Source organism: Entelurus aequoreus, linkage group LG11 (genome assembly GCF_033978785.1).
Source record: "Entelurus aequoreus isolate RoL-2023_Sb linkage group LG11, RoL_Eaeq_v1.1, whole genome shotgun sequence".
NCBI classification, from domain to species: Eukaryota; Metazoa; Chordata; class Actinopteri; order Syngnathiformes; family Syngnathidae; genus Entelurus; species Entelurus aequoreus.
Genome location: NC_084741.1, coordinates 74984663 through 74996077, shown reverse-complemented (window position 1 = coordinate 74996077; position 11415 = coordinate 74984663).

Genomic DNA, 11415 nt, shown 5'->3' with positions numbered 1-11415 from the left:
AAACAGAGGTTCTAGTTATAGGTCCCGAAGACCAGAGGGAGAAACGTTTACCAAAATTACAAGATTTTTAAAGAAATTTTAGTCTATAAAAAATATGGGCGTGATTTTTTACTCCGAGCTGACTTTTATCCCACATATTGAAAATATTACAAAAATAGTTTTTTATCATCTAAAGCAGTGGTCCCCAACCACCGGGCCGCGGCCCGGTACCATTCCGTGGATCGATTGGTACCGGGCCGCACAAGAAATACATTTTAAAAAAAAATTATTTTTATTAAATCAACATAAAAAACACAAGATACACTTACAATTAGTGCACCAACCCAAAAAACCTCCGTCCCCCATTTACACTCATCCACACTCATTCGCACAAAAGGGTTGTTTCTTTCTGTTATTAATATTTGTGCTATATATATATATATATATATATATATATATATATATATATATATATATATATATATATATATATATATATATATATATATATATATATATATATATATATATATATATATATATATATATATATATATATATAATCAGAATCAGGTTTATTTGGCCATATACAAGGAATTTGTCTTTGTCAGTTGTTAGCTCTGTAAACATTCAACAAATAGACAAGTATACATTCTCTAGGCAAGCAAGTACTCTACACCAGGGGTCACCAACCTTTTCGAAACCAAGAGCTACTTCTTGGGTACTGATTAATGCGAAGGGCTACCAGTTTGATACACACTTAAATAAATTGCCAGAAATAGCCAATTTGCTCAATTTACCTTTAACTCTATGTTATTATTGATAATTATTTATATTTATCTTTGTGGAAACACTGATCATCCTAATGATTTCTCACAATTAATATATATAGAAACAGATAAATATCAATATGCAACACTTTATTTTTATATTTTCTCTAAGTGCACATTTTTCAAATTCAACATTTACAAATGATCACTTTTAAGACAGTCTTGTGAAATCACAATATCCCATTTTAACTAGCTAGCCACTAACATTTTTGAACAAATCATGAATTACTTTGCACCATGTTTGTACAAATAACAACTCATGTAAAATACAAAAGTCAACTCTCAAATTTTTAAATAAATCATGTCACACTTTGAACTGGACACCAAATATGTTATCTGTTTCTTTGTCAATTAGTGAAGACCAAGTCTTTAATATATTTTCTTGGATTTTTAATTTTTTTTTTAGTTTTGTCTCTCTTAGAATTAAAAATGTCGAGCAAAGCGAGACCAGCTTGCTAGTAAATAAATAACATTTAAAAAATAGAGGCAGCTCACTGGTAAGTGCTTGTCAAGTGTTTTGCTTTTTTCACTGTGCTTATCCCACACTTGAAGGGATGTACCAATGCTGAATGTGGCTTCTGGATTTCACTCAAAAGACCAGACCGTAGTTACTTTTTTCCTTTTATTTTCCTTTAGTTTGCAAGTTTTTCCAACGAAGAAACAGCTTCTTTTTTCTTCTTTAGTCTTTTTAGCAATCTTTAGCAGTGTTAGTAGACTTTAGTAGACTTTAGTTTCTTTAGCTGTCATTAGCTGTCTTTAGTAGCCTTTAGCTTCTTTAGTAGGTGAAAAACCTTTAAGGACAAAACACCACAAGATTAACATGCTGTAAAAAATCAATCAGTTATCAATCCCATAATTTACAACTATTAATCAGGCTATCAAACACTTAACAATTAAACAAGTGCAAAAACATGGATTAATATTTTCCCTTTAAGTTAATTCAGATTTGAAATAAATTGTCTCAACATAAATGCACCAAGATACATATAAAATACATTTAACACCAGAAACACAATAGATAAATGCAGCAGAAAACCCAATATGCAAATACATAAATACCTAACCAATTAACCACCTATTTTAGATACATATTTAAAATCCATATCCAATTAAAATATATTATTAATTTAGCAGTGAAACACTCAATCTTAAACGCGGTCTGCTGGTAGAAAAATACCCCTTTTCTATGCCCTCACTAGCAGCCAATGATCCAACACAGTTAAATCCAACACTTTAAGTTGAGCGACTTCACACTCATGATGAAGCAAACTGCTCCAACATTTATCAAACTAAGCAAAGAATCACAACATTGTAAACCAAATAATGTCACAAAAAATGATCAAAAACATTATATTTACAGAAATTTTCATGAAATGTTTTGCGGAAAAATATCGTCATTTTACAGATTTTTACTAAATTATTAAGATCAACCACCTTTAATAAAGTGACGATACAAACAGTTCTGCAGAAAAATATCTTTATTCTACAGAGTTTTTCCAAATTATTACGATCAAACACCTTTAATGAAGTGACAATGCTGGCAGTTCCACAGAAAAATACCATTATTTTACAGATTTTTTCTGAATTGTTAAGATCAACCACCTTTAATAAAGTGACGATACAAACAGTTCTGCAGAAAAATATCTTTATTCTACAGAGTTTTTCCAAATTATTACGATCAAACACCTTTAATGAAGTGACAATGCTGGCAGTTCCACAGAAAAATACCATTATTTTACAGATTTTTTCTGAATTGTTAAGATCAACCACCTTTAATAAAGTGACGATGCAAACAGTTCTGCAGAAAAATACCTTTATTCTACAGCACGGGTGTCAAACTCTGGCCCTTGAGGCGATATTAAATCAACACTAAAGCTGGCCCGCCGAACCTCCCGGGAGTCTTCCAAACGCCAGCCAGCCAGCGCTGGCCCAGTCACATAACATGTGCGACTTCTGCACGCACACACATTAGAATGCAACGCATACTTCATCAACAGAGATACAGGTTACACTGAGGGTAGCCGAATAAAAAACTTTAACACTGTTAGAAATATACGCCACACTGTGAATCCACACCAAACCAGAACCCTTTGCATCACTAACTCTTCCGGGACGTTGCAAGGTGTGTGTGTGTGTGGGGGGGGGGGAGGTTTGGTGGTAGCGGGGGTGTATTTTGTAGCGTCCCGGAAGAGTTAGTGCTGCAAAGGATTATGGGTATTTGTTCTGTTGTGTTTATGTTGTGTTACGGTGCGGAGTGCGGATGTTCTCCCGAAATGTGTTTGTCATTCTTGTTTGGTGTGGATTCACAGTGTGGCGTATATTTCTAACAGTGTTAAAGTTTTTTATACTGGCACCCTCAGTGTAACCTGTATCGCTGTTGATGAAGTATGCGTTGCATTCGCTCGTGTGTGCGTACAGAAGCCGCACATATCTTGTGACTGGGTCTGAACGATGTTAGAATGGATGAAAAGCGGACGTGACGATAGCTTGTAGAGTACGTTAAAGGTTAATTTGTTCAACCTTGGCCCGCGGCTTTGTTCAGTTTTAAATTTTGGCCCACTCTGTATTAGAGTTTGACACCCCTGTGTTAGATTGTTAGTATGGACATAGACTTTTATATAACAAGCTACATATTTAATGAAATATAATTACTGTAAATTTACATGAATTTGAAAGTAATTTAAGAAAACAGAAAATGCTATGTATAATTAATTTGGTATTTTTCTGTAAAAAAAATAGAAATATACATAGTTTGTCATTACTGGCATATTACTTAAAATAACAGGCGGATTGTTTATTTACAGATAACGTCTTCAATTTTACAGTTTTATAAACTATTTAAAAAAAATTAAAAATTACAGTAGAAATTTAGAGTAAATTAACCATAAAAATAGGATTTTTTTTTACAGTGTAGGTGCATACTTAACAGCAAGACATATACTAGTCACCTATCAACATTATATACAAGTAAGACTATACAAGATTGTGTGCAAAGTACAAATATGTGCATAAGAGAGATATATAGTGTCAAAAATGTAGCGAAAGAGTAGTGCAAAAAAAAAAAGTAATACGTCTGTAGTGCCAGTAAAGTGAGACTGTGCTTGGGAACATATCGGATCACCTTAGCTACTGTTCAGGAGAGTGATGGCAGTGGGAAAGAAGCTGTTCTTGTGTGTGATAGTTTTTGTGTGCAGGGATCGGTGTCGTCTGCCAGAGGGGATGAATTTGAAGACAGTGTATGCCGGGTGTGTGGGGTCTTTGGTGATGTTCTCTGCCCTCTTCCTGGTCCTGCTGGAGTACAAGTCCTGTAGGGGGGCCAGAGGGGAACCAATGATCTTTTCCGCTGATCTGATTGTGCGCTGTAGTCTGCATCTGTCCTTTGTTGTGGTTTCCCCAAACCAGACAGTAATGGACAAGCAGAGTATGGATTCAACTGGAGCAGTGTAGAATATGACTAACAGCTCTTGTGGTAGGCCATGTTTGCTGAGTTGCCGTGAGGAAGTACATCCTCTGCTGAGCCGTTTTGAGGATGGTGCTGGTGTTTGTCTCCCACTTCAAATCCTGGGAGATGATAGTTCCCAAGAACTTGAAAGAGTTCACCGTTGACACTGGGCTGTTGGATATTGTGAGGGGAGGCAGCACTGAGGGGTGTTTCCTGAAGTCTACAGCCATCTCCAAAGTATTTAGTGTCAGCTCAAGGTTGTGTTGACTACACCAAAGCACCAGCCTCTCAACCTCCTGCCGATATGCAGACTCGTCACCATCCTGAATGAGCCCAATGACAAATTTTAAGAGTTTTACAGCTGGAACCTTGGAGGCGCAGTCACTTGTGTATAGGGAGAAGAGCAGTGGAGAAAGGGCGCACCCCTGTGGCGCTCCAGTGTTGATTGACCTTGTTCCAGATGTGATGTCTTTCAACCGCACATGCTGGCTCCTGTTTGTCAGGAAGCTGGAGATCCACTGACAAGTGGCAGGAGGCACAGCGAGGTGGGGGAATTTGACGTGGCGGTGAGGATTTCAGGTATGATTGTGTTGAACGCGGTCCACTATATACAGTATATATATATATATATATATATACATATATATATATATATATATATATATATATATATATATATATATATATATATATATATATATGTATATATATATATATATATATATATATATATATATATGTATATATATATATATATATATATATATACATATACATATATATATATATATATATATATATATATATATATATATATATATATATATATATATATATATATATATATATATATATATATATATACACTACCGTTCAAAGTTTGGGGTCACATTGAAATGTCCTTATTTTTGAAGGAAAAGCACTGTACTTTTCAATGAAGATAACTTTAAACTAGTCTTAACTTTAAAGAAATACACCCTATTAGGGATGTCCGATAATGGCTTTTTGCCGATATCCGATATTCCGATATTGTCCAACTCTTTAATTACCGATACCGATATCAACCGATATATGCAGTCGTGGAATTAACACATTATTATGCCTAATTTGGACAACCATGTATGGTGAAGATAAGGTACTTTTTAAAAAAAATTATAAAGTAAGATAACTAAATTAAAAACATTTTCTTGAATAAAAAAGAAAGTAAAACAATATAAAAACAGTTACATAGAAACTAGTAATTAATGAAAATGAGTAAAATTAACTGTTAATGTCACGACTTGGTCCTTGGCGTGGATTGTTTTTCCGAGGTGCAAAGCAACTTGACTGGACACGGCTTGGAGGTGAGTACATAATTTAATATAAGGACAAATAAAAAGGAATAAACAAAAGGCGCTCACAGAGGAGGTAACAAACTTGGCTATGAAACAAAAGACATGCACTTGGGCATAAAAACTATAAACATTAAATCAAAACTTACTTGACATGAGATGAAACAAGAACTATGGTAAACAGGTGCAGAGCATAAATGTGTGGAGAAGATGAATGTGATGTCGCCAGGACGAACAACAGAAACAGAAAAGCCTATATAGTGACATGATAAGTGAAAACAGGTGCCTGACTAACCGTGAACAGGTGCGTGACATGACAATGTGAACCAGGTGAAACTAATGGTTACTATGGTGACAAAGCAAGGGAGTGAAGACAAGAACTAAAAAGTGTCCAAAAACCAAGCAAAACAAAACCATGATCAACACAGACGTGACAGAGCCCCCCCCTTACGGACAGATCCCAGATGTCCAAAAAAAAAAAAAAAAAACAGGATCAAGAGTCATGGGAGGGCGGGAGGGGGACATGGCGGTGGGTCGCCAGGCCAAGTGGCCCCGAATCCACCGGGGCAGAGTCAGGTGGCGGCGACGCGTAGAGCGCCGCTGTACCAGGCGAGGGGGGCGACCTGGGAATGGCCATATCCATGGCCGACGAGGAGGTCGGCGCACTTGGCGTGGCGGACGACCAGGTAGTGGCCACATTCGTGGCCGACGAGGAGGCAGGCGCGTCGTCGTCGTTGCAGGCGTGGAATCAGCCGATGACGCAGGTGCAGCAGACGAAGCAGGCAGCGAAGCTCGGCGTGGTGCGTCAGGCGGAGAGTCTCGGCGTGGCGGGTCTTGGCGAGGGTCTTGATCTTGGCGAGGGTCTGGGTCTTGGTCTTGGCGAGGGTCTTGGTCTTGGCGTGGGTCTTGGTCTTGGCGTGGGGGGTCTTGGTCTTGGTCTTGGTGTTGGCATGGTTGGTCTTGGACTTGGCGTGGTTGGTTTTGGTCTTTGACTTGGCGTGGTTGGTCTTGGTCTTGGACTTGGCGTGGTTGGTCTTGGACTTGGTCTTGGCGTGGTTGGTCTTGGCGTGGTTGGTCTTGGCGTGGTTGGTCTTGGCGTGGTTGGTCTTGGACTTGGTCTTGGCGTGGCGGTGCTTGGACTTGGTCTTGGTGTGGCGGTGCTTGGACTTGGTCTTGGTTTGGGGGTGCTTGGTTTTGGCGTGGAGCTGCGACTGGCGGCGCTTGGCGTCGTGGAGCTGCGACTGGCGGCACTGGGCGTCGTGAAGCTGCGACTGGCGGCACTGGGCGTCGTGGAGCTGCGACTGGCGGCACTGGGCGTCGTGAAGCTGCGACTGGCGGCACTGGGCGTCGAGGAGCTGCGACTGGCGGCACTGGGCGTCGTGAAGCTGCGACTGGCGGCACTAGGCGTCGTGAAGCTGCGACTGGCGGCACTAGGCGTCGTGAAGCTGCGACTGGCGGCACTTGGCGTCGTGAAGCTGCGACTGGCGGCACTTGGCGTCGTGAAGCTGCGACTGGCGGCACTTGGCGTCGTGAAGCTGCGACTGGCGGCACTTGGCGTCGTGAAGCTGCGACTGGCGGCACTTGGCGTCGTGAAGCTGCGACTGGCGGCACTTGGCGTCGTGAAGCTGCGACTGGCGGCACTTGGCGTCGTGAAGCTGCGACTGGCGGCACTTGGCATGGAGCAGGTACTGGTGGTGCTTGGCGTGGTGGGGCTTGGCGTGGAGCTGGGCGTGGAGCAGGTGGAGGTGGCCTAGCTGGAGGCTGTGGCTTGGCAGGTCAAAAGACTGGTGGTGGGGGCCGTGCTGGTGGCTGTGGCTTGGCAGGTCGAAAGACTGGTGGTGGTGGTCGTGCTGGGGGCTGTGGCTTGGCATGACGAAATTCAGGTGGTGGTGGCCGAGCTGGAGGCTGTGGCTTGGCATGGCGAAGCTGACCCACCCCACCTGAACAATTCCCAGCCCTAGCCCCCCCCTCAAGGAGCGGATCCCAGACGCGCTCCCCGCGGTCTGGAACCGTCTTTTGGGGTGGGTGGAGGGAGGTCGGAAGGGGGGCAGAATCCTTCCCTCCAAACTGTCCAAAAGTCTCTCTTTTTCTACCTGGGACTTTGAGTGAGAATTTTTTTTTGTGTGACATGGGCGTGACTTGAGTCCTGGGGGGCGGGACATGGAAACTGGGTGACTGTGATTGACATGCTCTTATTTCTAAAAACATGTTTTGATAGTGCTCTATCTTGGACTTATAATCTTTTGCTGGGGGCGGATGATCAGAAGAAAAAGAGTTCAGAAAAAAAAAATCCTGGTCTGTGATGTCATCCCGGGGAAGCCGGGCAGGCTGCGGCCCATTTCCGCCCGGAGGGGGAGGCGCTTGCAGGAGCGCCGCGTTCTGTCCGCTCACCTTCCCTGACGTCCTCGGTCTGAAGCGGCGCTTCCGGGACTGCGGTGACGCAGCGCTATCCTCGGACTGAATGGAGCTAATCGGAATTAGCTTGCCATTTGGCCCCCACATCAAATCTCGGTCCCCCATGGCACCTAGCGCTTCCCACCTTCCTTCCTCCATCAGCCAAGTTGCTTGCGGAAAAACGGATTGCTGGCGACATCTGTCACGACTTGGTCCTTGGCGTGGATTGTTTTTCCGAGGTGCAAAGCAACTTGACTGGACACGGCTTGGAGGTGAGTACATAATTTAATATAAGGACAAATAAAAAGGAATAAACAAAAGGCGCTCACAGAGGAGGTAACAAACTTGGCTATGAAACAAAAGACATGCACTTGGGCATAAAAACTATAAACATTAAATCAAAACTTACTTGACATGAGATGAAACAAGAACTATGGTAAACAGGTGCAGAGCATAAATGTGTGGAGAAGATGAATGTGATGTCGCCAGGACGAACAACAGAAACAGAAAAGCCTATATAGTGACATGATAAGTGAAAACAGGTGCGTGACTAACCGTGAACAGGTGCGTGACATGACAATGTGAACCAGGTGAAACTAATGGTTACTATGGTGACAAAGCAAGGGAGTGAAGACAAGAACTAAAAAGTGTCCAAAACCCAAGCAAAACAAAACCATGATCAACACAGACGTGACAGTTAAAGGTTAGTACTATTAGTGGACCAGCAGCACGCACAATCATGTGTGCTTACAGACTGTATCCCTTGCAGACTGTATTGATATATATCAGACCTGGGCATTGTGCGGCCCGCGGGCCGCATCCGGCCCTTTGTACGTCCCTGTCCGGCCCGCGTGAGGCCAATTATAAATTACAAAATACATTTTAAAAAGCATCTATTTCGAGTGTGCAATACAACGGTGCTGCTTTTGTTTTGAAAAGCGTTATTTGTATTACTTCCGTGTGGACGTATGCTCGTGCGCGCAGCGGCAATCTCAAATTACAAAATAAATTTAAAAAAACATCTTTGTCGTGCGTGCAATACAACTGTGCTGCTTTTATTTTGAAAAGTGTTATATGTGCGTATGTCCTGTGAGGGAAGGCGCACAGCGACTAAAAAGAGAAAAGTTGATGACGAATGGCGTGTTTTCAACAAGACAAGTAAAGGTAAAGCTGTGTGCTTATTTGTGGTACACACGTTGCTGTGTTTAAAGAATATAGTGTAACGACCTGCTGAAGTAGATGTTGTCTTCTTGAGTTGCGTAAATGAGGAGTGAGGAGACGTGCGTGTGGAAGGAACGAGATATGTTGAGCTGTGTTAGTATAGCTTGCTCAATAAAAGTTTAAAAAGAGCGTCAGACTTGATGTGCACTTCTTCTGGACGCTACAATTGGTGGCAGAAGTAAAACTTTGCGCATACTGCACTGTTTGTGTGCTACGTCATCGGGAGGTACGTGCCACGTGAGGAGCTCGCTGCAAAGAGAGAGAGAGAGAGAGAGAGAGAGAGAGAGAGAGAGAGAGAGAGAGAGAGAGAGAGAGAGAGAGAGAGAGAGAGAGAGAGAGAGAGAGAGAGAGAGAGAGAGAGAGAGAGAGAGAGAGAGAGAGCGTTTACAGGTGCAGCCACGCTGCTTGCCACGGGGGGAATTCCGCCCTCAATGAAGACTCCCAGGTTTGATGGCAAGGCGAACTGGGAGGCATTTCATCCCACTTGTGACATCAATTGTAGCATCCAGAAGAAGTGCACACCAAATCTGATGCACTTTTTAAACTTTTATTGAGCATGCTATACTAACACTGCTCAACTTATCTCGTTCTTTCCAAAAGGAAAACCAATCCTCACTCCTCATTTCCGCAACAGCAACGCTTCCTCCTTCTTCGCCAATCACCTTACAGGCGTGCTACGTTCACAACGTTTTCTTATCTGGTTAAATAAAGGTTTTACAACAAAGAGGATGCAGGATAAAGTGACAGAAATTGAAATTTTTGTATTGTAATATACATCAGGAAGTGTTGTGTAAGAAAGTGTTAAAAATAAAACCATCAAAAGCCATCTGCTTTTGTATAAAGATAAGTTAGGTTAAATGAAAATATTATTATTATTATTATCTATCTTACGGTATATCAAAAATAATTTGAGCAAAATTGAATTGAAATATTGTCAGTGTGGCCCTCCAGCAGTGCTCGGGTTGCTCATGCGGCCCCCGGTAAAAAATTAATTGCCCACCCCTGATATATATTGATATATAATGTAGGAACCAGAATATTGATAACAGAAAGAAATGGGGGAAGGGAGGTTTTTTGGGTTGGTGCACTAATTGTAAGTGTATCTTGTGTTTTTTATGTTGATTTAATAAAAAATAAAAAAATACATTTAAAAAAAAAACGATACCGATAATTTTCGATATTACATTTTAACGCATTTATCGGCCGATAATATCGGCAGGCCGATATTATCGGACATCCCTACACCCTATACATTGCTAATGTGGTAAATGACTATTCTAGCTGCAAATATCTGGTTTTTGGTGCAATATCTACATAGGTGTATAGAGGCCCATTTCCAGCAACTGTCACTCCAGTGTTCTAATGGTACAATGTGTTTGCTCATTGGCTCAGAAGGCTAATTGATGATTAGAAAAACCTTGTGCAATCATGTTTACACATCTGAAAACAGTTTAGCTCGTTACAGAAGCTACAAAACTGACCTTCCTTTGAGCAGATTGAGTTTCTGGAGCATCACATTTGTGGGGTCAATTAAACGCTCAAAATGGCCAGAAAAAAAGAACTTTCATCTGAAACTCGACAGTCTATTCTTGTTCTTAGAAATGAAGGCTATTCCACAAAATTGTTTGTGTGACCCCAAACTTTTGAACGATAGTGTATATATATATATATATGTATATACTGTATATAGTATATTGTATAAAACGTGATATAATATATGTACATGTATGATATGTTATTCTCCAGTGTCCCTGCCTCAAAGGTGGCTTTTTACCTCAAATCCTCAGTGCCATGCCATGTTTTATTTTTGCCTTGTTATTGTCAATAGTGCTGTATGTGTGTGTTTGTATGTGCGTGTGTTTCAATGTGTGTGTTTTCTTCTCTTCTTCTATTATTGTTTTTATTTTTTTGTATGTTTTGTTTTGCTTTGTACAGCACCCTGTGCTTGCCACTTGCCTGTGCATGAAAAGTGCTATGAAAATAAAGTTTAATTTGATTTGCTTCTTTTTCTTCCCCTCCATTTATCTGCTGTCTTTTGTAGTTCAAGTTCTCATTCCATATATGTATTGTTGCATTTGAAACAATTATTATTCATTATCAATAATGTTATTTCTATTAGTATGTTTATTGTTCCACATGTAGAGCAATAATGTTTGTTGTCATTTCTGTGTTATTACTATCTCCTTCCCCAACTGGTTCTTTGCTGGCACTTTACGTA